General features: G+C 35.0%; 1 long non-coding RNA gene across 1 annotated transcript; it reads left to right on the plus strand.

Annotated features, from left to right (window-relative positions):
- Positions 1–247: 247 nt before the first annotated feature.
- On the plus strand, positions 248–16,876 carry LOC119067724. Its single transcript, XR_005086000.1, has 3 exons — positions 248–464; positions 548–551; positions 16,844–16,876. It is a non-coding gene; the product is annotated as an uncharacterized LOC119067724 (long non-coding RNA).
- Positions 16,877–26,371: the final 9,495 nt, after the last annotated feature.

Consider the following 26,371-nt stretch of genomic DNA (forward strand, 5'->3'; position numbering starts at 1 on the left):
TTATGGGTAAGAGTCACTAGTTTTGTAAGCATCTCATGTCGACAACAGCTCAAGTCCATCGAAAAATCCGATGGAAGTTGGGAAGTGCCAGAGGAATCATCTTTCATTCCAAAATTTAGGAACCAACCTTGGAACACATCACTCATGACGAAACTAACCCAAATCCATCAAAACACTTTTTCCAACATTTACCAATCCTAATTCATAATTACTAGCTGAAAAAAAAATTCTTCTGACACACAAACACACACACACACACACACACACAAAACACGCTGTTATATGGCATTGTATGGAAACTTCCGGGAGTCCTAGCTCCCAAAAACGCTTGCATACCCCCCTTTTTTTAAATCTTATTTTAATCTAGGGCCCGAGATTGACCTATAACCAAAATTTCAGGAAAATCGTAAGAAACGTTTAGTAGTTACGAAATCGTCCTTTTTCATAGGAACTAACTAACTAACGTAGCCAATTTGAGTTAACTAAAAATACGAAATTTTGCTTATTTTCATACAAACATCAATATTTCGATATTTTGAAGCTGCAGTAACGTATGATAGCTCGTTGAACTCGTATGGATTCCTAGATTCCTAGATATGTTTGGGGGCCATTGGGACCAAGTGGGAGCAGCCAAAAAGATGCTGTTAATATGCTCCGCCGTCCTCAAAAATTTTTTTGTAAAACATTTTTGGAAATATACTTGCGTCACGCCCGCTTACTAATGTGCGGGCATGATTAAGCAATAAAACATAGCAAACGCCGACCCGTACGAAACACCTATTCGTATCAAAAGCCTTTAATGTGAAACTCTTCATTTCTCTTACTTCATTTTCTTCTCTGCTGAAAAACTATTCTCCCTTTAAAATCACTTACATTATCCACTCTTTGCCTTGTTATCATATACAACTAAATTGCCGGAGGCAATATAGACAGCCCCGTACGAAGACAAATTTCATAAATTCCTATTTAAACAGCTATATTTACCTATATTTCACTATAAATAAACATTTCACAGATGAATATGCTATTATATAGCTCTATATGCCTGTATATAGCTCAATATAGCTGTATATAGGTATATATAGATGTCCATATATGGAATGCCTGAAACACCCCACCCCACATACATAACAAATTATTTCCATGTTAACAGAAACACTCTAAGTACCATTTTTCCCAATATATATCACTTTTATTAAAATCCAATATGGCCACCGGCAGCCATTTTGTTAAGAGACCGGAAATTTTACCGACGCTTTACATTCGTTAATACCTTTCAAACAAAAAAAATTCATGAAATTCGGTCAAAATTTACTCGAGATATTGACAAAATACTCCACGTTCACTGTACTTCCGAGTAGCCAGATAAGAGCTCACTCCAAGAGACCTAGCTCACGCTCCGGAGAACATAATTTCATAAATTTTTTTTCCCTGATTGGTACGGTCAATACCTATCTAATAAAGCTAAAACAGACGAAATATGTTCAAATGTGGCCGACCTACAAGCAAAAACTGCTTGCCGCCCTGTGCCTGTTCCACACCAAGGGGTCTAACTCACGAGTCGGTCATCCGATTTCCATAAACTTTTTTTTTGTCAATCGGTATTGTAAATACCTTTTATTTGACGTATCACTTACAAGTTTAACGTTTAAATGTCCGGAGATATCTTCGAAAAACCGTAAAACACTTATTGGGCCACAGCTCGGGAGGGGTCGAACCAAAATCACTCATCTTCGAACTTAGCCTGTCTTTTGACATTACCAAACGGGAAAAAAAAGAATTTTCAAAATCGGATGCGTTTTACTCAAGTTATCGTGCAGACAGACAGACGGACAGACGGACAGACGGACAGACGGACATTTTTTTTTTCGCGGATTTGGCATCTCTAGACAACCACAATAGGTTTCCCCTTACTCAGGGAGTCCAATTCGACGTGTTACAAACGTATGCGTAAACCTATAAGACCCCAGTACTTCGTACGGGTCTAAAAAGCTTAAAATAAATGCAGCAATTACAGTACATCCAAAAGCTTTAACTCCCAGATATTCGGTTGCATTATAGCTGAATGCAAATGGATGAACTACCTCGAATGAAAGCTTTTAGAACCATGAATTGTTACAAACATTCAATCATTTTAACTCTTTATAATTAAAAAAAAAGTGAAACGAAGACCATTTTACGAAAACCGAAAATTTGTTTTTCAAAGTATTTGACTCCGAAAGTAATTAAAAACTTTTGCTGCTATAATCTTTTCGGACTCTGTTCTGTGTGGCGGTAACATGAAAACAACAAATTCATTTACAATATTTCAGAAAATCTCACACAATACAAAACCACACAACATTTACTACATGACTATAATTGTGCTATAAATGTTGTGCAAGAGAGCATGGAGTGGTGTATTTATATATAATATGTTAGGGACACTGTGGGGACACTTATGCTGTGAAAAGTTCTTTGCCAGGATGTATGTGACACAAAACTTAGTAATAAAATTTGATAAAATTCAACGATTACAAGTCAGTGATAAATGTGCTTTTATTTTCCCAACTAAATTAAAAACAGATTTAACTTTGCGATATTTTCAAAACTGCATAATCTTGTTTATGTTACTGTTACATATAAATTCACCCATTCCTGGTGTAGCGATAATAATCGGACACTTTTTTTGTATCCTGTTCATGAAAAACTTATAAATCAGTGAAATATTCCCACAATAACACGTAGAACTTCCAACAATAGAGCGAATATAGATCCGTCCAATTGTTTCCGTTCTTTATGCGTAATTTACTTTTTGCTGGAAACTCAAACTTTGGGCGGAGATTTGTTTGGCATATTGTTTGAGAAAACATGAAACATTGGAAACAGATAAATGCTAACGCTTCTCGACCAGTGAGATGAGAGGTGCTTATCATTTCTGTGATTACTAAAGTTGGGCGACTAATGTCGGACATTTCACGAGAAGTCCATTTCGTTGCTAGAACTTTTTGCATCGAAGAGATTCTTTCAATTTTTCATTCATTTTTATCACATTGCTTCCAATATTTACTGCATTTCTCTCCCATTGCATATGAACAAAAAATGTCATTCGACCGATTCGACAAACGCATTCGACCCCAGCTGAGAGGCGCCGCTTTTCATTACACTGTGAACGAGTGTGGGTGAATAAATGAACCGAAAAACAAATTTCCCATGTTATATGAGAATGGGTACGATTTAACGCTGCGTTACACTTTCCATTTTGAATTCCTTAGTGTACTTACGGAGTAAATTGTTGGATTCAACTTTTCTCTCTGAATTTATTTCAAAAAATAGTTTCTTCAAAGAAATGTACACATTTCCAATAACAATTTCAATTCAGTTTATAATTATTTATTATTGATAAATAATCCCACTGATTGTTAAAACGGTTGTTTTGCACGTAAAGTTTCTTCCAAAGTCGTCCGAAGCGTAGATTATTTGCCATGAAGTCTTTGCGTAAATTGTTTTTTATTACTTGCTCCTTGTTCGTTTCTATTCGCATCTTGTTTGCTTCTTTCATTGAGTTTTATTTACGTCAATTTTATGATAAAATTCTTATTTGCATTTGCATTTGAGTGTTGGTTTTTAATTGAGAAATATGAAAATGTAAATAAGGTTGACTGTGAGCTGTGACATTATCAAATTTTTCAACTTTCTACGATATTTTCCTGGAAAATATTTTGATAACATCGACTATAGTGATCAACCTTATTTGCAATAATTGATGATTGATCATTTGCCTTCGAAACAAATCAAAAAATAATAAATTTCAAATGAGCTATTGCACTTACAATACGCTTTCAGTGCATCGGAAGTTGCGGTAAGATCGCGAATCACGATAACATTTTTGATACGTAAATTGACCAGAAAAATGATCAGCGGCGCCTCTCGACATAAAACATTTTTGACACATGGCTAAACGTATTTCTCTCCCATTGGTATTGAAAATGTCTCTCAATTTTTCTGAAATAGGTTGTGATGAAAGTTCATGGTTTGACCGTCGAAACTGATCGCCAGCGCCAATGTCAACATTTTCTTTTTGATTTTTCACTTCAATGATCTATTGAAATAGAATTGGTTTATTGTGTACCAATTTATTCAACGTATACTACATGCCTGAAAGATAAATAGTTTCACAAATTGTGTAATTACTGAGCGTCATAGACCTGAAACGTCATTCTTCTTCTTCTTAAAATGGCGAAAATCACATCCCATTGACATAGCAGGACTTTTCCATCCTATACAGTGTCACCCATTGAGCTTAGTTAAATTAACTGGTTTTTCCCACTGTTTTTTCGCTCTTTTAACACTTTATACACAGTGAGAAAAATAACTAGTTGCTTAACTGATCTGATACTGGTCTGATGCTTCAAGATTTGTATTTAAAAGTACAGTTAACGAGGAACAAACCAGTTAATTTGGTGGCGGGACATTTCGACACCGTCAATATCGTCAGGAACGATATTATCGTTTTTTTGAACGATACTATCATCTAAAAAACGATACTATCGTCTAAAAAACGATAATATCGTTTTTAGACGATAGTATCGTCCAAAAAAACGATAATATCGTTTTTTGGACGATAGTATCGTCTAAAAAACGATATTATCGTTTTTTAGACGATACTATCGTCCAAAAAAACGATATTATCGTCCAAAAAATTTTCATCCAGGACGATAATATCGTCTAAATTGGAAAATTCTAAAATATTGTCTGGATGATAGTATCGTTTTCTGGACGATATTATCGTTCAGAAAACGATACTATCGTTTTCTGGACGATATTACCGTTCTAGAAAATCTAATGGATATTTTCGTTTTCTGTACGATAATATCGTCCAAAACGATAATATCGTCCTGGGCGATATTATCGTTTTCTTAAATGATAATATCGTCCAGCACGATACTATCGTTTAAATAAACGATAATATCGCCCAGGACGATATTATCGTTTAGTTTTGGGTGGTAATATTGTCCAGGACTTAATTTTACTCAGAGGTGCAGCAAGAACCGAATTCTCTTCCAAAATATCAAAAAACAATTGTCAGAGGAAATCATCATCAGTGTTTAAAAAAGGCGTTTAGTTCGTCCCTAAATAATTCATCTTTTTACGAAATGAAAACCAACTTTGATTGTACATAAAAAGCGTTTTAACACGCCGAGCGATCCGGCCCATTGCCCCGGAGCGAAGCGGAGGGCCGCAATGCGAGCCGGGCGCCGGAACGGTGTCGGAACTTAGGAGTTAATTTTTTTTTCTCGCATCGTCTCATAATTAGTCTGTGTAATTTTTCTATTATATAAAATTTAAATTTACGGAACCAAATGAACCAATTTTTAATATATATTTGCCGTCTAAAAAAAGGTGTTTATCTACAAGATTTTGTGTTTCGTCTTCAACAACCATCCAGAACGATAATATCGCCCAGGACGATATTATCGTCTAGAATTTTTATTTTAAATAAATTAAAAACGATATTATCGTCCTGGACGATATTATCGTCTCAAATTTAAAAAAATTAATAAATTAAAAACGATATTATCGTCCCAAAAATTATCGACCAGGACGATAATATCGTCCAAAATAACGATAAATTTGTTCAGAAAAAGAAAATAACGATAATATCGTCCAGCGGATATTTTCATCCAGGACGACGATATTATCGTCAAAAAAACCATATTATCGTTTTTTGAACGATAATATCGTTTTTTAGACGATAGTATCATCAAAAAAACGATATTATCGTTTAAAAACGATATTATCGTTTTTTTAAACGATAATATCGTCAAGAAAACGATAATATCGTCCTGAAAATATTTTAAAATTTATAATTTTAGACGATATTATCGTCCTGGATGAAATTTTTTTAGACGATATTATCGTTTTTTAGACGATAGTATCGTCTAAAAAACGATAATATCGTTCCTGACGATATTGACCGTGTAGTTTTGTCGCCTCACCGTTAATTTAACTGAGCTCGATGGGGATGGGTGAACACTCTTTTCACATTCTCTTTTGACACTCTTATAGAGCGAAAACCACGAAAATTTAACTGATATCAGAGTGAATGAAATGAATGTGACCCCGAGATCAGTTTTGAAGTAAACTAGTCAGAAACCGTATACGATTATTGTATACGTGTGAATGTAGCATTAAAGTCAGGTCATATTGCACCCAGAGATTGCATACGGTTTTACGGTATTTAACATTATTTGTATGGACATTCGACAAATTAACATCAATAGTAGTGTACAACTGCACTGACTCGTAATGCAATTAACCGTACACACTTTCACATTAGATTTTCGATAGATATGCATACTATGGGCTTATAAAATAGAATGTGTAAACTTGACGAGAATTTTCTCCAGTACACAGGCATCGTTCAGATGCACAACATTCTCAACACGATGCTGCATTAGAATATCTGTGAGATTTCCTACCTACTAGTATCAACATTGACTGCGTACATTAAACAAAGGAAGGAAATATAACTTGGCCGTAGATGGAATTTTCCTTTCCTTTCTCTTGATTTATTGGACCATTGAAGAAAGAAAAGTTTCATTTTAAGATAGTTTTGATGCTCCCCCCTGACAAGCAACCATTCCTGTTATTCCAACAAATTCGGGACACCGACTGTAAATAAGTATTTAGTCGATGTAACAATCGATGCCAAGAATGTTACATATAAATTCACCCATTCCTGGTGTAGCGATAATAATCGGACACTTTTTTTGTATCCTGTTCATGAAAAACTTATAAATCAGTGAAATATTCCCACAATAACACGTAGAACTTCCAACAATAGAGCGAATATAGATCCGTCCAATTGTTTCCGTTCTTTATGCGTAATTTACTTTTTGCTGGAAACTCAAACTTTGGGCGGAGATTTGTTTGGCATATTGTTTGAGAAAACATGAAACATTGGAAACAGATAAATGCTAACGCTTCTCGACCAGTGAGATGAGAGGTGCTTATCATTTCTGTGATTACTAAAGTTGGGCGACTAATGTCGGACATTTCACGAGAAGTCCATTTCGTTGCTAGAACTTTTTGCATCGAAGAGATTCTTTCAATTTTTCATTCATTTTTATCACATTGCTTCCAATATTTACTGCATTTCTCTCCCATTGCATATGAACAAAAAATGTCATTCGACCGATTCGACAAACGCATTCGACCCCAGCTGAGAGGCGCCGCTTTTCATTACACTGTGAACGAGTGTGGGTGAATAAATGAACCGAAAAACAAATTTCCCATGTTATATGAGAATGGGTACGATTTAACGCTGCGTTACACTTTCCATTTTGAATTCCTTAGTGTACTTACGGAGTAAATTGTTGGATTCAACTTTTCTCTCTGAATTTATTTCAAAAAATAGTTTCTTCAAAGAAATGTACACATTTCCAATAACAATTTCAATTCAGTTTATAATTATTTATTATTGATAAATAATCCCACTGATTGTTAAAACGGTTGTTTTGCACGTAAAGTTTCTTCCAAAGTCGTCCGAAGCGTAGATTATTTGCCATGAAGTCTTTGCGTAAATTGTTTTTTATTACTTGCTCCTTGTTCGTTTCTATTCGCATCTTGTTTGCTTCTTTCATTGAGTTTTATTTACGTCAATTTTATGATAAAATTCTTATTTGCATTTGCATTTGAGTGTTGGTTTTTAATTGAGAAATATGAAAATGTAAATAAGGTTGACTGTGAGCTGTGACATTATCAAATTTTTCAACTTTCTACGATATTTTCCTGGAAAATATTTTGATAACATCGACTATAGTGATCAACCTTATTTGCAATAATTGATGATTGATCATTTGCCTTCGAAACAAATCAAAAAATAATAAATTTCAAATGAGCTATTGCACTTACAATACGCTTTCAGTGCATCGGAAGTTGCGGTAAGATCGCGAATCACGATAACATTTTTGATACGTAAATTGACCAGAAAAATGATCAGCGGCGCCTCTCGACATAAAACATTTTTGACACATGGCTAAACGTATTTCTCTCCCATTGGTATTGAAAATGTCTCTCAATTTTTCTGAAATAGGTTGTGATGAAAGTTCATGGTTTGACCGTCGAAACTGATCGCCAGCGCCAATGTCAACATTTTCTTTTTGATTTTTCACTTCAATGATCTATTGAAATAGAATTGGTTTATTGTGTACCAATTTATTCAACGTATACTACATGCCTGAAAGATAAATAGTTTCACAAATTGTGTAATTACTGAGCGTCATAGACCTGAAACGTCATTCTTCTTCTTCTTAAAATGGCGAAAATCACATCCCATTGACATAGCAGGACTTTTCCATCCTATACAGTGTCACCCATTGAGCTTAGTTAAATTAACTGGTTTTTCCCACTGTTTTTTCGCTCTTTTAACACTTTATACACAGTGAGAAAAATAACTAGTTGCTTAACTGATCTGATACTGGTCTGATGCTTCAAGATTTGTATTTAAAAGTACAGTTAACGAGGAACAAACCAGTTAATTTGGTGGCGGGACATTTCGACACCGTCAATATCGTCAGGAACGATATTATCGTTTTTTTGAACGATACTATCATCTAAAAAACGATACTATCGTCTAAAAAACGATAATATCGTTTTTAGACGATAGTATCGTCCAAAAAAACGATAATATCGTTTTTTGGACGATAGTATCGTCTAAAAAACGATATTATCGTTTTTTAGACGATACTATCGTCCAAAAAAACGATATTATCGTCCAAAAAATTTTCATCCAGGACGATAATATCGTCTAAATTGGAAAATTCTAAAATATTGTCTGGATGATAGTATCGTTTTCTGGACGATATTATCGTTCAGAAAACGATACTATCGTTTTCTGGACGATATTACCGTTCTAGAAAATCTAATGGATATTTTCGTTTTCTGTACGATAATATCGTCCAAAACGATAATATCGTCCTGGGCGATATTATCGTTTTCTTAAATGATAATATCGTCCAGCACGATACTATCGTTTAAATAAACGATAATATCGCCCAGGACGATATTATCGTTTAGTTTTGGGTGGTAATATTGTCCAGGACTTAATTTTACTCAGAGGTGCAGCAAGAACCGAATTCTCTTCCAAAATATCAAAAAACAATTGTCAGAGGAAATCATCATCAGTGTTTAAAAAAGGCGTTTAGTTCGTCCCTAAATAATTCATCTTTTTACGAAATGAAAACCAACTTTGATTGTACATAAAAAGCGTTTTAACACGCCGAGCGATCCGGCCCATTGCCCCGGAGCGAAGCGGAGGGCCGCAATGCGAGCCGGGCGCCGGAACGGTGTCGGAACTTAGGAGTTAATTTTTTTTTCTCGCATCGTCTCATAATTAGTCTGTGTAATTTTTCTATTATATAAAATTTAAATTTACGGAACCAAATGAACCAATTTTTAATATATATTTGCCGTCTAAAAAAAGGTGTTTATCTACAAGATTTTGTGTTTCGTCTTCAACAACCATCCAGAACGATAATATCGCCCAGGACGATATTATCGTCTAGAATTTTTATTTTAAATAAATTAAAAACGATATTATCGTCCTGGACGATATTATCGTCTCAAATTTAAAAAAATTAATAAATTAAAAACGATATTATCGTCCCAAAAATTATCGACCAGGACGATAATATCGTCCAAAATAACGATAAATTTGTTCAGAAAAAGAAAATAACGATAATATCGTCCAGCGGATATTTTCATCCAGGACGACGATATTATCGTCAAAAAAACCATATTATCGTTTTTTGAACGATAATATCGTTTTTTAGACGATAGTATCATCAAAAAAACGATATTATCGTTTAAAAACGATATTATCGTTTTTTTAAACGATAATATCGTCAAGAAAACGATAATATCGTCCTGAAAATATTTTAAAATTTATAATTTTAGACGATATTATCGTCCTGGATGAAATTTTTTTAGACGATATTATCGTTTTTTAGACGATAGTATCGTCTAAAAAACGATAATATCGTTCCTGACGATATTGACCGTGTAGTTTTGTCGCCTCACCGTTAATTTAACTGAGCTCGATGGGGATGGGTGAACACTCTTTTCACATTCTCTTTTGACACTCTTATAGAGCGAAAACCACGAAAATTTAACTGATATCAGAGTGAATGAAATGAATGTGACCCCGAGATCAGTTTTGAAGTAAACTAGTCAGAAACCGTATACGATTATTGTATACGTGTGAATGTAGCATTAAAGTCAGGTCATATTGCACCCAGAGATTGCATACGGTTTTACGGTATTTAACATTATTTGTATGGACATTCGACAAATTAACATCAATAGTAGTGTACAACTGCACTGACTCGTAATGCAATTAACCGTACACACTTTCACATTAGATTTTCGATAGATATGCATACTATGGGCTTATAAAATAGAATGTGTAAACTTGACGAGAATTTTCTCCAGTACACAGGCATCGTTCAGATGCACAACATTCTCAACACGATGCTGCATTAGAATATCTGTGAGATTTCCTACCTACTAGTATCAACATTGACTGCGTACATTAAACAAAGGAAGGAAATATAACTTGGCCGTAGATGGAATTTTCCTTTCCTTTCTCTTGATTTATTGGACCATTGAAGAAAGAAAAGTTTCATTTTAAGATAGTTTTGATGCTCCCCCCTGACAAGCAACCATTCCTGTTATTCCAACAAATTCGGGACACCGACTGTAAATAAGTATTTAGTCGATGTAACAATCGATGCCAAGAAAATTTTCCTCGGCGCGAATATGGGAATTGGGTCACTGACTTCGTGCATGAAAAATGAGTTTCTATGTCAAAGTTGTATCAAAATAGCCGAAAATAATCAAACATTTAAGATATGCAGCACTGGTGCAGCGGAAAAACATTCTGTTAAATCGACTAAAAGTGGGCTAACCTACACCAGCCCAACAATGTGTCTGTTGCCACTTTTATTACTTTGGGCAATGGCCAGTAGTTTTATGTAATCAGACAAGGAAGGAAACGAAGTTCTCGGTCCAAGAAAAGGATGAGAAAGGAATAGAAATTCTCCACAATGTTCGGGACTAATTAAAGGTCGTTTCCGTCGTTTCAAGATACGCACAATAAAACACCTAAACTTTAATATAATAATGACGATGCATTGACGAATAATATTTCACGAAACTAATCATTCCGGAAAATTCGAACTAATCAAACCTTTGTCACAAATTGATCGATCAAGCAAGGTCCTTTCGTATACGGTAATACGGCTACATTGTTGCTATTATAGTTTCAGAATGTATGTTTGTTGTATATAGCACATGTAAATCTTCGACAAGCGATATATTAAATTGCCATTATAATGTCTCCATGGCAGACTAATTAATCCGTAAATTAATTGAACCATTATAAATAACTCATTGATAGCTTCAGTACATCGTATTGTTCGGCAAAATACAACTTCTCTATAATAATTAATCAATGATGTTGAATCAACTTAACTGGAGGAACGTGTATACTGTAATTTATTGTGATCCCTTCAATATTACCACCAGGCATCATAATTACACCACATAAATGGATACATTATTAAAATAAATGAACTTTCATACGATATCCCATCAATCACATCAACGGTCATTGTCAAATCATTTAGTTGACCGATTAAAAGTAAAAAGAAAATTTAAGAGAAATTTAAAAAAAAAAAAAAAAACGGAAAACTGAACAATGTTTGAGCGTATGGTCACATCGGAGATCGGATGGCTCTCAAAAAATTTATTTGCATGATACAGTGATGTTTGCGTATCAAACATGTTTCCATTATTGATCGAAGTTTGTCGAAAATACTATTAGCAGTCACTGGCAAGTGTTTTCACTTTACTAAAATCACAAATCAAAGTGTCCTTTTCAATTGAATAAGATCAAGTAGACATCGAAAAGGCCTATAAATACGGCGAATTTATATGAAAAAGATTCAGAATAAACACAACTACTGAACGGGCAACATGCCCTAAGTAACGAGTTTCATTCTCAAAGTAGATGTACTGGCACATGCGTGTGGGGGAGAATATCCCTCCAGTACAAGTGGAACCATCGATGCAGCGGCCGACCGACGAATTAAGAAGAATGTAAAATTCTTAACATGGCGCCCAACGTGTGTGGAAGGTTCGTGACATTGGTGGTCCCGTAGCAGCAGCAGCAGCAGCAGCAGCAAGAGCTAGTCAAGGCATAACATTGGTCGTAATGTTACAAGGCTGGTTGGTCGAGTCAATTTGGTTGGCAGATTGAATTGATGGTCGTCGTAACGTCCAGCAAAAAGAAGTTATTCCCACGCAGCAGTAGCAACGAGAAGAAGAAGAAGAAGGCTGGTTGGTCGAATCAATTTGGTGGAAGAATCGAATTGATGGTCGTCGTAACGCCCAGCAAAAGAAGTCTTTAACAGCAGCAGCAAGTAGAAGATGGTCAGCAGAAGAGAAAGACTGGTTGGTCGAGTCATTCGGTGGTCAAAATCGAATTGATGGTCGTCGTAACGTCCAGCAAACTAGAGAGTCATTGTCAGGTGTCATTGGCACCAGGAAAAAAGAAATCAGACGCTGGTTGGTCGAATCAATGCAGAAGTTGATGGTCGTCGTAATGTCCTGCGAAGAAGGTCAATTGGCATTCGTCATTGGCAGCAAGAAGAAGAAAGTTGTAGAAGGGAGAAATGAGCAAGACTGGTTGGTCGAATCAATTTGGAGATTGATGGTCGTCGTAACGCCCAGCAGAAGAAAATAGAGAAGAAGTCATTGTCACGCGTTGTTGACAGTAGCAGCAGCTAGAAGAAGAAGAAGGTCAGCGGAAGAACAAGATTGGTTGGTCGAGTCGATTTAAAAACAGTCGAATTGAAAGGACGTAGAGGTTGCATATTTTTGGTTGGAGTTTCCTCGTTACCTACGGAAACTGGTGGGAGTGTCGAAAATACTATTAGCAGTCACTGGCAAGTGTTTTCACTTTACTAAAATCACAGATCAAAGTGTCCTTTTCAATTGAATAAGATCAAGTAGACATCGAAGAGGCCTATTAATACGGCGAATTTATATGAAAAAGATTCAGAATAAACACAACTACTGAACGGGCAACATGCCCTAAGTAACGAGTTTCATGCTCAAAGTAGATGTACTGGCACATGCGTGTTGGGGAGAATATCCCTCCAGTACAAGTGGAACCATCGATGCAGCGGCCGACCGACGAATTAAGAAGAATGTAAAATTCTTAACAAAGTTCGTTAATTAAAATGGTTGATATATTGATAGATTATGTCGTCCCACGTAAATTCATAGAAAAGTCTGACTTCGATAGTTCAATGCAGGTTATACAACATTGTACAATATGTAATCAGGCGCCTTAAAAACCACAGTCTGTTGTCGGATTTAACTCTCTTGCTTCGCTCGTTTGATAGTGACGAAAACAACCTCTTTTCGCCACTTGTTGCATAAATACCAACTACTGCAGCTCGTTTAGAATATTCAATTATTTGCACCAAAAGGATCTCATCACATTAGATCCCGCAACATCAAACAAAAATATTCTTTTGTTATAAAGAACAGTACAGACGTCTTTCACGACAGTTATCACTTTCTTCACGACCAAAATACATCGTGAAGAAAAGCGCTACAAAGTTAAATTAACTGAACAACTATGTGAAATAATTTTCATTTCTGCACGAGCTCCAGAAACACACTCAGCTTTTGATATAAAACAATTACTTCATTAAAATCTCATGTTTTCCACGTAAAGATGTGTGTAGCTAACTCGGTACCTAATAAAATTTAATTATTATCGAAAGCTGAGTTAACAACAATGTTTCTGAACGATAGGAGTGTGAAAACAGCGCAGATAATTTTACTCTGCTCAAGTTTACTTTCTCCATTACCAAAATACATTGTGAAGAAAAGCGCTATATTAAGTTAAATTAACTGAACAACTCTAGTGAGAGAATGTTCGTTTCTGAGAAGAAAAGTGAAGGAAATCCTCAGCGGATCACATAAATTACTAGTGAAATCGAGTGTAGCGCAATATTCTTTTGAGTGTAGCACATACGACTCAATAAAATTGTTGAGTTGACAATATTAAGAGAAATCTGTTGGAAACCGTAAGTGATGCGTAAGGCTGCTTGGTTGCGTTTGTTTTTGAGGATTTTTATTAATGTTCAGTTGTTTATATATGTTCACCAACACAGCTGGGTAGAAGGGATGTAACAGATATAGTTACCGTTCTTATAATTCGCTAATATGACATGTCTTCTTTCGGTACCGTTATTCATGTGTACTTACTCCAACCGAATGAGAACCTGAAAAAAACCCTAACAAACGGCATGAACCATGCTAAATAATTTATTGCAGATGCTGCACACCTGTAGAGTTAAAACTTAGTTACATTATTGCCTGCATATCTGAGCTATAACACCACATTTCGTATACCATTCATAAATTAACCTTTAAAAAATCAATCACCACTGTCGCATTAAATACTTCAAAGAGTTCTTTGAATTTTTTTTTTTTATAATTTATTCGAAATGTTACAACTGAAGGGACGGCCGGTAGGTATATAGAAAACGAATATTTTTGTTAATGTTTTCCTGTTATTTTTCATCTGAAAGAAAATTCATTCATTCGTTATATTGAACAAATTATTGGTTTCGTAAGATCTTGTGGACTTTTTTTATATTGTCAAACAAGAGTGGGTTTAAAGCTATTCCGACACAAACGTTGGACTTACTTCCACTAAATGAATCTCTATACATTTGTATTTTATTCTCCAGTTAGCCGTACAAACACACGCACACACAATCGAATGGAATTACCATATAACAAAAAAAAAACGGAGAAATTCGACCTTTTTAATACGGCTGGGATAAAAAGTTACATTTTTTATATATTTAGCATCAATTCAGAATTACTTGCTCGGACCAGCGATTGTGAAGCTGCATTAAGGTCGACTGATTTTTAAACGGTGTGATGCCGACTCAAAATAGGTCGCTCGAAATAAGGCATCATTGATGTAAGTTAAAGTGTCCAATGTCACAGTCACTCTGTCCATAACAGTTATTTATCGGCCCTTGGTATGAAAGTATTTTATCGCATTAGATGTCGATTGTCGACCCGAGGCGAAGCGATCACAGTTTGTTGACTGGTTGGTTCGCTCACACAGATATGAATGTATCAATAAACGGCTGAATGAGGTAGCGTGCGAAATTTTTTAAATTTTAGAATTTTTTCCGCTCTTGGGTGAATTAAACGAGCCTCATACAACATATTGGAAACAGGCAAGACGGTCATCGAACAAAAGCTATCGGTACCGTGATTGAGTGAATGCGAAGTGCATTTTAATGATGGAACTGGTTTGATTGTTGTCTGTGACTGCTTTATGAGTTATCGCTGAAAAATAACCTCTCGTTTTGAGATAAGGTATTACTTCCAGACATTAGTAAACACGGCTCATTTTTGGGCCAGTACTACTCTCATTTAACAGTTGATTGTCGAACAAGAGGAAATCTAATTTGACTACCACCAAGATCAAGCATGCAATTTGTTTTGATAAATATTTTGAACGGTATCTCAGCCCTGCGTTTCTTTATATTTCATCTACCCGCCGGCCGTCCGATTCTACACAAATTTGCGTCACATGTCCATTGGTTACGTACAATTGAAAATCTATTTTTCGTGTACCATGGTCCCGTTTTCTATCGAGAAAAAAAACCAATTCAAAATTTAGTCAAACGGAAACACTCAATGCCTACCCCGCCACAATACAATTTGATTTTGAACGTTTGACAAAAGTGTATTGAATGTAATACGATTTGTGCCACTTAAATTCATTGAAAATCGTTTCCATTACAACATTTGCGTACTCCTGCCCCTGATTATGTTATGGACGGTCGAGCTGATATTTAATTGGTTTTGTATCAGTACATGGTATACATATTCATATAACTCGCGATACAATTTTTATTACTCGAAATTAGTCAGAAATTTGTGAATAGTGGTTTTGATCCTATTTTACGAAATAATAATAAAAAAAAACTTGAGCCGGTCATCAAGTTTGTGCATGTCGGAATTTTAAGCAATTAATAATCAGGCAAAAAACCCTTAAAGGATAAATGTGACGCAAGTCCTTTATCTTACAAAATAAGTGATATCGCCAACCTTGGAACACCTCACTCATGTCAAAAATAGCCCAAATCCATCGAAAAATCCGATGGAAGTTAGGAAGTGCCAGAGGAATCATCTGTCATCCCAAAATTTAGGAACCAACCTTGGAACATCTCACTCATGTCGAGTATAACACAAATTTATCAAAAAATCCGATGGAAGTTAGGAAGTGCCAGAGGAATCATCTGTCATCCCAAAATTTAGGAACCAACCTTGGAACACCTCACTGATGTGAAAATAACCCAAATCCATCAAAAAAACCGATTAAAGTTAAGAAGTGCCAGAGGAATTATCTCTCATCCCAAATTTTAGGAACCACCTAGTGGAAGTTCATACTTATTGATCCACACAATTTCCAACAAGAAACACATCCCAGAACATTATACACCATTCACCACATTACCATCCATAGCATGCAACAAAATATACAACTCACACACACATACGAATTGGCTTTTATATGGCATTTGTATGAAAACTTTGGGGAGCTCTAGCTCCCAAGGGTTTTTTCCAACTTTTGAAAATTCCATTCTTATTTTTGGGCCATTATTAGCCTATAACCAAAATTTCAGGAAAATCTATAGAAACGTTTACGAGTTGCTGGATCCTATTTTCCATAGGAACTAACTAAGTAATTAAGTAACTAACGTAGGCGATTTCAGTTATCTGAAAACGAAATTTTCATACAAACATCAATATTTCGAAGTTCAATATTTCGGTCAATTTTGAAGCTGCAGTAACGTGTGATAGCTCGTTGAACTCGTATGGATTCCCAGATTTCATAGAGTTCGTAGATTTCCAGATATCATAGGGCCATTGGAGTCAAGGGGGAGAAGTCAAAAAGTTGCTGTAAATATGCTCCGCCGTCCTCAAAATTTTTTTTAAAAACATTTTTGGTAGTGGACTTGCGTCACGTCCGCTTACTAACGTGTGGGCATGATTTCACGTTCAAATTCCTAGTTCGATGGTAGAGGAATATTTGCAGGGACTATTTTTGGAAAAACATTTTCCCATTTTTCCTACACTTTTCCATATTTTCCCGAATTTTCCTACATTTTTCAAATTTTGAAAAATCTAGAAAAGTTCAAGAAAATACGTGAAAATAGTCCCTGAATATGTGCGATGTATGAAAAGCGAGCACTTTGTGCGTGAAAATGTGTCGACATCGATACCATTCCGAGAAACTCAAAACGGAATTCATTTTTGTAATCCAACAAAATAAATTGTTTGGCCATAACGACAATCGGAAACACCAACAATGTGGTGTGGTCCAACACAAAGTTGTGTAACCAGAAACGCCCCAATCAAATTTCTAATTTTCCAGCCAAGCTCATGTGTCTCATTAAAAAGAAGTTTACCAAACGCTTCTGAACCACATTTCATTCCCCATACACAGCCACAAAAAAAAACAATGAAATTTTACTAACGATCAAACCGTATAGTTCCGTTACGAATGAAACCATTCCAAATACGAAATACACACAAGTCTTTTTCTGGCAGTGTAATCGACAGACGAAGAAGAAGACTAAAAAAAAAGACGAAAGACACAAATTACCAATAAATTGACACTACTGACAAATCACATCTTTCTTTTGCATAAATAAAACAAACCTCCGACACCTGTGTCACCAACAGAGAGAACAAAACAGAATTGACAACACAGAAAAAAAGAAGCGAAAAAAAGTGTATAGAACTTGACATCATTAAAGCACATATCAATTTATTTCGACATGACTTTATTTACCCCAGCTAAAAAGTCCTCTGTCAGCACTCCCTCAGCCGAAATTTAAGAATGGTAAAAGTTACAAAACAAAAGCAAAAAGAATATGGATGGCTGAAAAGCTATACTATAAATAAAACATATAAAGAAGCCCCAACAGACAGAAAACTTAAGTAATATAAACATAACATTGATATATTATTTACTTAATCTAATTTATTGGAAAAAAATCAATGTTTGGGACAAAGATGTACGTAAAAACATATCAATACATATATAGATGTGAATGGACGTGGAATGATTTCCAAATACGGACATTATATTCCACCGATACTGTAACCAACAGCCGAAGCAAAATAGAGTTTTATTTCCAGACACACAGTGGAAAAGTTTTCCAAAAAATTATTTCCAAAGAAATTGGATTAAGAGAAATTATTGTGTCGGTTGTTGTTTGTGATTGTTTTAAAGCATTTTTAACTTTATGCCCGTGCCGTATACTTTTACTCGTTATGTCAATAAAATACAAATTTAAACATCGTAAATATAAATTACGCCAAATCGGAAGAAATTGCATACGCCTGCAGCAGAGACATCATTTTGATTTTAAATTGGACTGCATTTCTAAAGTGTTTCGATCCATTAAAAGAATTCCGAATTTTTTCGAAGGGTGGCGGCAACAGTCTCCAGATCTGTGTCAGTAGTCGGACACCTATTGTTCTCCCATTAATAAACCAAATTTTTTCAATGAAAGAACTGGTGTACATGTCCGGAGAATGGTGCATCCACAATATTTTATGTGAAGAGCAACTCGACTTCGTCTCGAAACGTTTACTCCATGTCGAACCGAGACACAGTTTTGCAGTTTTAGTAGCATAAATATCTATTTCAATTGAAAGTTGAACAGGTCCTTCAATTTTGAGGTGACCGTTTAATAGCAGTTAGACCCTGGCATGAATATGCGATGAGCACGCACTGATACATGTTCATTTGTATGCAGGTTGAAGAAAAAACATACGATGGGTTATGTCATTGATGTTTCCAGTCAATAAATGGTTTAAATGGTCTAAGGTATTTTGGCATATTTTGGCGCAAAATTTGAAAGTCCTTTAACGAATATAAATTTGCCAAAATATTGTATGCTGGGAAACTTTATTTACTGGTAACGTCGATGACTTTTAAAACTCTGATAAATCTAAAAGAGGGATTCTTTTAAAAAACAGCCTACCGAAATCAGACGCATTTTCTTTTGGATTTTTTTATATATACCTAGAAAGGATTTCGACCCTAGAAGCCAAATCCATATTCAAGAAAATTCTTCGAAGCTTGTGTGGCTTGTGTGGAAAACACATATTTCAGTGTCAATGAATTTTAAACCCAATAAGTCCCTATTCGGCTCAATAGTACATGTGATTACCTTTCTAATGACACCCCACACGACCCTGTACGGCTCGTGTAACTGGAGAAATTTATGTAAGAAAATTGAAATTTTTCGGGTTTTGCTCACCTTTCACCAGCCACACAAGCTTCGAAGAATTTTTTTGAAAGTGGTTTTGGCTTCTAGGGTCGAATACCTTTCTAGGCACATTGCGCTACAGTGAAAAAATTTTGACAAGAGAATTCCCGAAGCCGTATTTTGACATGCAATCGACGGTGAGTCTATCTTGTTTTTGAATACCTGCACAGCAAAAAAGTTTTAAAATAATAGTACATTACTGTCTTGCTGGGACATTTTTATTGAGACGTGTGAGGAATACATTGTAGAATACTACAAATTAGCTATACTCATATATGATAGTAAGGGTATCATAACGGGGCAAGCCAATCTATAAATATTCTTTTGATTCTAATCTCATCCAAAAGTTTACAATAAAACAAGTGTACTTCAACAGTGGTCGGAATTAGAATGATTTATTTTAGCCAAATATTCTGGTTTTATACATTTTTAACAAGGAAAAGCTAATACGATCATAAACAATTCAAATGAATCCTTAGATTATAATAATTTTAGCGAGTGAATGAAATTGACGAGTGATTGAAAGTTTTAAATGATTACTTTCGTGATCTTATGCTTAAGTTATAAAATTTGACACGCTACAGCATCCCACACACCTAAAAAAAAAATCCCAGCAAGACAGGACGGTACGGTACCAAATGCAAAAAACCGGTTTTGAGCGAGACTGTAATAACACATTTCCTGGCCGCAAGACAATAAAAGATTTTCCGAAGCCGTATATTGACATTTCATGCAAAGCTGGTCGTACCTTTTTTGCGAAAGTTAAACTCACATGTCAAGTTTCTAAACAAACAATTATCACTCGGTAGTATAAATCAGTCAAAAACTCTCAAAAGAGTAAAAGTGACGCAAGTCCCTGTGCATACTTCCAAAACAACTGATATCGCTGGATGTGACGCATTCTGCGCTTGTACGCAAAAACTGTAACATTAAAAATTTGACCAAAGAAAATTTTAACAAAAAAGTTTTGCGTCACAAAGTGGCAGATGATTCGGACGTATTAGGACGTATTCTTGCCTATTTTAAAAAATTTCTTAAAAGTACTTTCCTCAACATCTGTCACTTGTGACGCAAAATTTTTTTGGTAAAATTTTGTTTCTAGAATTTCTTTGGTCAAATTTTTCCTGTTACAGTTTTTGCGTACAAGCGCAGAATGCGTCACATCCAGCGATATCAGTTGTTTTGGAAGTATGCGCAGGGACTTGCGTCACTTTTACTCTTTTGAGAGTTTTTGACTGATATCAGTTCTTTTGGAAGAATTAGTAGATAGAAAAATTTGAAAATTTTAAAAAATTTGAAAAATTTAAAAAAATTTATAAAAAATTTGAAAAATTTAAAAAATTTTGAAAAATTTAAAAAATTTTGAAAAATTTAAAAAAATTTGGAAAATTTGAAAAATTTGAAAAATTTGAAAAATTTGAAAAATTTTGAAAAATTTTAAAAATTTAGAAAAATTAAAAAAAAAATTAAAAAATTAAAAAAATTTTGAAAAATTTTGAAAAATTTTAAAAATTTTGAAAAATTTTAAAAATTTAGAAAAATTTAAAAAAAATTGAAAAAATTAAAAAAATTTGAAAAATTTAAAAAATTTGAAAAATTTAAAAAAATTTGAAAAATTTAAAAAATTCTAAATTTAGGGCTATGCTAACGCGCGCCCATGATAACTATTTCTGGTCAATACATAGCAAATGAAGTAAAAAAACTCGCTTACTAATGCAATACTGTTCTTTATACGAAAGTAGTAAAGGATTTATCAGTTACTTATATTGTGACGATATTTTATCATGTGGCTACATTTTCAGTCTGTTACAAGAGAACTTTATACCAGACGAAATGGCAATACTTATAATCCTCTGTCACACTTTCGAGAAAATATTTCCTGAACCACCTCAAGAAGCAAAAAACTTAAGGAACTTCAAAAACATATTTCCCGGATAACTAACTGCTAAACTTTTAGTCCTCCGTTCTCTGTACTCACATACTTTTCTATACCTTCTTAATAAAACCGTACAATAAAAAGAGAAAACTAAAATATCTAAGAAAAAGATATCACTTTTTACACACAAGAGAAACATCACCTTTCTGATCCCAGCGAAAAACCACACCATACAATATCATACTAACCATATATTGTGGATAAGCTAAATAGACATACTTTAACAAACTCGCCGCCTTTTTTCTCACCCACCCATCACTCTCTAATGACACGGAATTTTAAATATCCAAATATAATGTGAACTGGAAGCTCAGCGAACAGGTTTTCGGTTTCATCATCTTTTTGATAACAATCCCGACCACATGCAAGCAACATTCATATTTGGTTTGTTGACCGTGTGTTAAAGTTTCGTATAAAAAAAATGAAATTTGTTTTAAATGGGGATGAGGCCATAGCTATTTATCTACCAAGGTAGGTGCGAAGGTATTTTTCCGCACTAGTCGATTTTTGACTCAAGGCGAAGAAGAAGTCGAAAGAGCAGAGGTCGTTGTGGAAAAAATACCGGCATACCTACCGTGGAAGTTTTTCGCAGTTTCGGGACATAATCACCTTTCCAAAATTCACGTGTATTCAGAAAATTTGAACGATCAGGAATGCTGTATTATAATACACATTGCAATGTGATGTAAAGAGACGAATTGAATGAAATCAAGTAGTCAATGCTTGGTATATACTTTTCAACAATGCGTTCGATATAACTGTGTGCCGAGTCGCAGCTTTGTGTTCAAAAACGTTTTGGTGTCGGGGGTTCGAATTCTGGTCAATGCAAGATTTTTATTTATAAAAATTCAGTCTTCGTTGAAGGTAATATGTTCTGTAGCGTGCGAAAAAAAAAGTTCTTTCACTGTTCAAGGGTCTTTTCGATTGTATAACTAACAACTGTGTCCGGTAATACAGTGAAATAAATACCTTCAAAACGAGACATTAAATGGATGCATGGAAAGGTGATGATTATGGCTCCGAATTGCGAAAAAGTACATAACAATAAAAGAGGATAAAAATTGCCGCACTGTTTATTTATTTTATGATTTATACCAACAACAATACCCCGAGAATGGTGAAAATAAAGGAGATGGAAAAACAGAAATTTTATTTTGTTGAACAGTAGTGTCGACTTTATGGTTAAATCATGGAAAATTGCCAATGTTGTAACGATTTCCTATGAAAATACACATATTTTCAGATGAGATATATGACGTAAATATTATGGTGCTAGAGGTATGTATGTTCGTCGTTGTAGATAACAAATGAAATTTCAACAATGACAAAATGAATGTTTAATATAATATCCCGTGTAACCAACTTTGAGTGTTTACGTCTCTTTTTCATCTTTTAACCAAACAATCCCTTGTAGACTGCTTTTTCCATTTGAACGATAAGTTTTTTTGTAATTTTTTTTTTTTTTTTCAAAACTTATATCAACTTTTAAAGAAATCTCCATAGTTGATCTTAAGATGCATTCATGCTTTTACTTTGCATTCGTTTTGCGTTTTTCTCTTTCGATACGAGAAATGTTTTCGGTGTTGTCTTTTTTTATCATCTTCGTTTACCGTCATTGATCTCATTCCAATAATTTATTCATGAATTCACAGCCCGAAGAGTTTTTCTTCGATCCAACAATGCTGAATGGCATTTCTCATATTTTGTATTATACTAGAGTCGACTTTGATAATAAAATGTGTTCTTTCTTTAAACCATTCAGATATTAAGATTACGTTACGTTGGAAATTAATATTGGTAAGTCCTTTCTATCAAAGTCAGTCCCTGAAGGAATCTGAGATTAGTTTTTTTTTTGTATCACGCTTGAAACCTGTATGAATTCTGAATTTATCATTTAATTGCGATAATAATGGTGGTGGATAGAATTTCTTATAAACTTGCTTCGTGTTTGTACATCGAAAACCCGTCTTTGTACGTGAAGGCTTGTCTGTGTTTGTAAAAAGCTCGTCGTTTACTTAGACTGTCATTAAGGAAAGCTCGACTGTCGTCAAAGAAAGCTCGACTGTCGTCAAAGAAAGCTCGACTGTCTTCAAAGAAAGCTCGACTGTCTTCAAAAAAAGCTTGACTCTCGACTTTTACTTAGAAAGCTCGACTGTCTTCAAAGGAGCTCATTTGTCTTTAAAGAAAACTCGATTGTCTTTAAGGAAAGCTCGATTGTCTTTTAGGAAAGCTCGATTGTCTTTTAGGAAAGCTCGATTGTCTTTTGGGAAAGCTCGATTGTCTTTTAGGAAAGCTCGACTGTCTTTAAGGAAAGCTCGACTGTCTTTAAGGAAAGCTCGACTGTCTTTGAGGAAAGCTCGCCAGTCTTTAAGGAAAGCTCGGCTGTCTTTAAGGAAAGCTCGGCTGTCTTTTAGGAAAACTCGATTGTCTTTAAGGAAAGCTCGATTGTCTTTTAGGAAAGCTCGATTGTCTTTTAGGAAAGCTCGATTGTCTTTTGGGAAAGCTCGATTGTCTTTTAGGAAAGCTCGATTGTCTTTTGGGAAAGCTCGATTGTCTTTTAGGAAAGCTCGACTGTCTTTAAGGAAAGCTCGACTGTCTTTAAGGAAAGCTCGGCTGTCTTTAAGAAAAGCTCGGCTGTCTTTTAGGAAAACTCGATTGTCTTTAAGGAAAACTCGATTGTCTTTAAGGAAAGCTCGATTGTCTTTTAGGAAAGCTCGACTGTCTTTAAGGAAAGCTCGACTGTCTTTAAGGAAAGCTCGACTGTCTTTGAGGAAAGCTCGCCTGTCTTTAAGGAAAGCTCGGCTGTCTTTAAGAAAAGCTCGGCTGTCTTTTAGGAAAACTCGATTGTCTTTAAGGAAAGCTCGATTGTCTTTTAGGAAAGGTCGACTGTCTTTAAGGAAAGCTCGACTGTCTTTAAGGAAAGCTCGGCTGTCTTTAAGGAAAGCTCGGCTGTCTTTAAGGAAAGCTCAGCTGTCTTTTAGGAAAACTCGATTGTCTTTAAGGAAAGCTCGGCTGTCTTTAAGGAAAGCTCGGCTGTCTTTAAGGAAAGCTCGGCTGTCTTTAAGGAAAGCTCGGCTCTCTTCAAGGACGGCTCGATTCTTATCAAGGAACCCTCACCTTCCGTCTATTCAAATATTCGTTTTATTCACCGAAACTGCACAAAAACCTAATCTAATTTTCCATAATCGAACTGATCGTATCAACTAAGTCAACTTTCAAACCTCTGTTACCGACAGTACCGATCCAACCGAGCCACTGTAATGATGTGTACAGCATCGATTTCATTTGTACTCGCAAAATCAAATCAAAAGCTTTTTGGACACCAATCCCATTTGTCTTCACTCTTTGTGCTCGAAATTGGATCTACAAAAGGAAATTAGTCGTACGGTTCTAATAGACTCCGGAATAATGGCATTTTGGTATTAATTAATCAACTACAAAGTGCATCAATTTACATTAATAAACATAGCAAACAATCTCCAGACCCATGCTTGTTGCACGGGACGAAGAAAATCGTCGTAGATGTTACACGTTTTTCTTAAAAGAAAAATTCAAATCGCTAAAATTAAGCATTTCATAAAACATGAGGATCTAAAACATAGCGCGCACTGTTGAACATTTTCATTAATAAATCAAGAAAAGCTGTCCATAGTCTGTGTTCAACAATATAACAAACGGTATTTATCTTTGAAATATAGATGGGTTTCGGGGTGGAAAATCTATAGGTGTACACGACTATGGGTGTGTGTATACATAGTTTGTAAAATGGAATATGAATATCGGAGAAGAGCTTTAAGTACCTGTGTTTAAGCTTTCGGTTCAACCAGAGTGTGCTACAATGTCTTAAATGGTAGATCTTAGGTTATTGATTTCTCGTCTTTTTTTTGTGATAGAAAACATATGTGTACGGTACCTCGGTTTTCTGTTGTTCAACTACCTTATTGGCAATTTTATAGAAACATTTTCGTAAAGAAGTTTGTAATATTCTGTGTGTATACAAAGCATACCGAAAACACTTTTGAAATACTCTTATTTCAGGGTACAGTAAAACTAACGCTCTCTGGCTTCATATTATATAAGACATTCCTGCAGAACGATGTTGTATCCGACAAAATCTCATATAAAAATGTGTGGTCAATCGGAAACGAAAATTGAAAGAAATATGAAATTTATTGATGCGGTGTGTATAAATATAGACTGACTGTAGCAATGACTGAGAAGTGTGTGTGTGTGTGTGCTTTGATACAATGTTCTTCTGATAGCAGTTTGTTTTGTAGTACTTTTATTGTAAATGTAATATCACTGGGATTGATCTGATAAAACTTCACCAAATAACTGACATTACTTTCACTCAAGTTGTGCCATTATCAGATATAAAATGTAATTTCGTTCCAACTTTTGCTTATCATCGATACAATATTTATTTATCGAAAAATGTTTTTGAAGTTAATGATAAAGGTTTTATCCTTTAACGTGTGTGGCTGCTGTAAAAGTAGACAAGTTTTCGCTCTGGAGATTCTTTTTATTTGCGACAAATTTTAGATTTTTCTACTATTTTTCTAAGGGGTTTGATCAGGTGCACCAAACCCTTTCCACTCTTTTTGGTCAGAAAGAGCTTATATTCCATATTGCATTTTTCTAGCTAATAAATACGCATTAGTAACATCCCAAAGATCACTCAAGCTTAATGGTTTGGGTAGTTGTGGAGTGTTCAGAGGCTGCAACGACGTCTACCGTTCAAAAGTATTCGATCATTGAGTGTTTTCAGTGCAAATTGACAAACTTTGAGAGGGCGCCAAACAGAGCTCCTGTGAGTTTTTTCAACTCGTTTTCAACAAACGTCTCTGCTATGGATCCTCTATGAGATTACCTGTTCAGACATACCTCACACGACGTATTATGTCATGATTTGTCAATTTTATTTGCAAATAAAGTTGAAATTTTTTGTCAAAAAGTCTTAGTCGGGAACACTGACAGAGTTACTCTGCCCGAGTGAAGG

This window comes from Bradysia coprophila, assembly GCF_014529535.1.
Source record: "Bradysia coprophila strain Holo2 chromosome X unlocalized genomic scaffold, BU_Bcop_v1 contig_128, whole genome shotgun sequence".
NCBI classification, from domain to species: Eukaryota; Metazoa; Arthropoda; class Insecta; order Diptera; family Sciaridae; genus Bradysia; species Bradysia coprophila.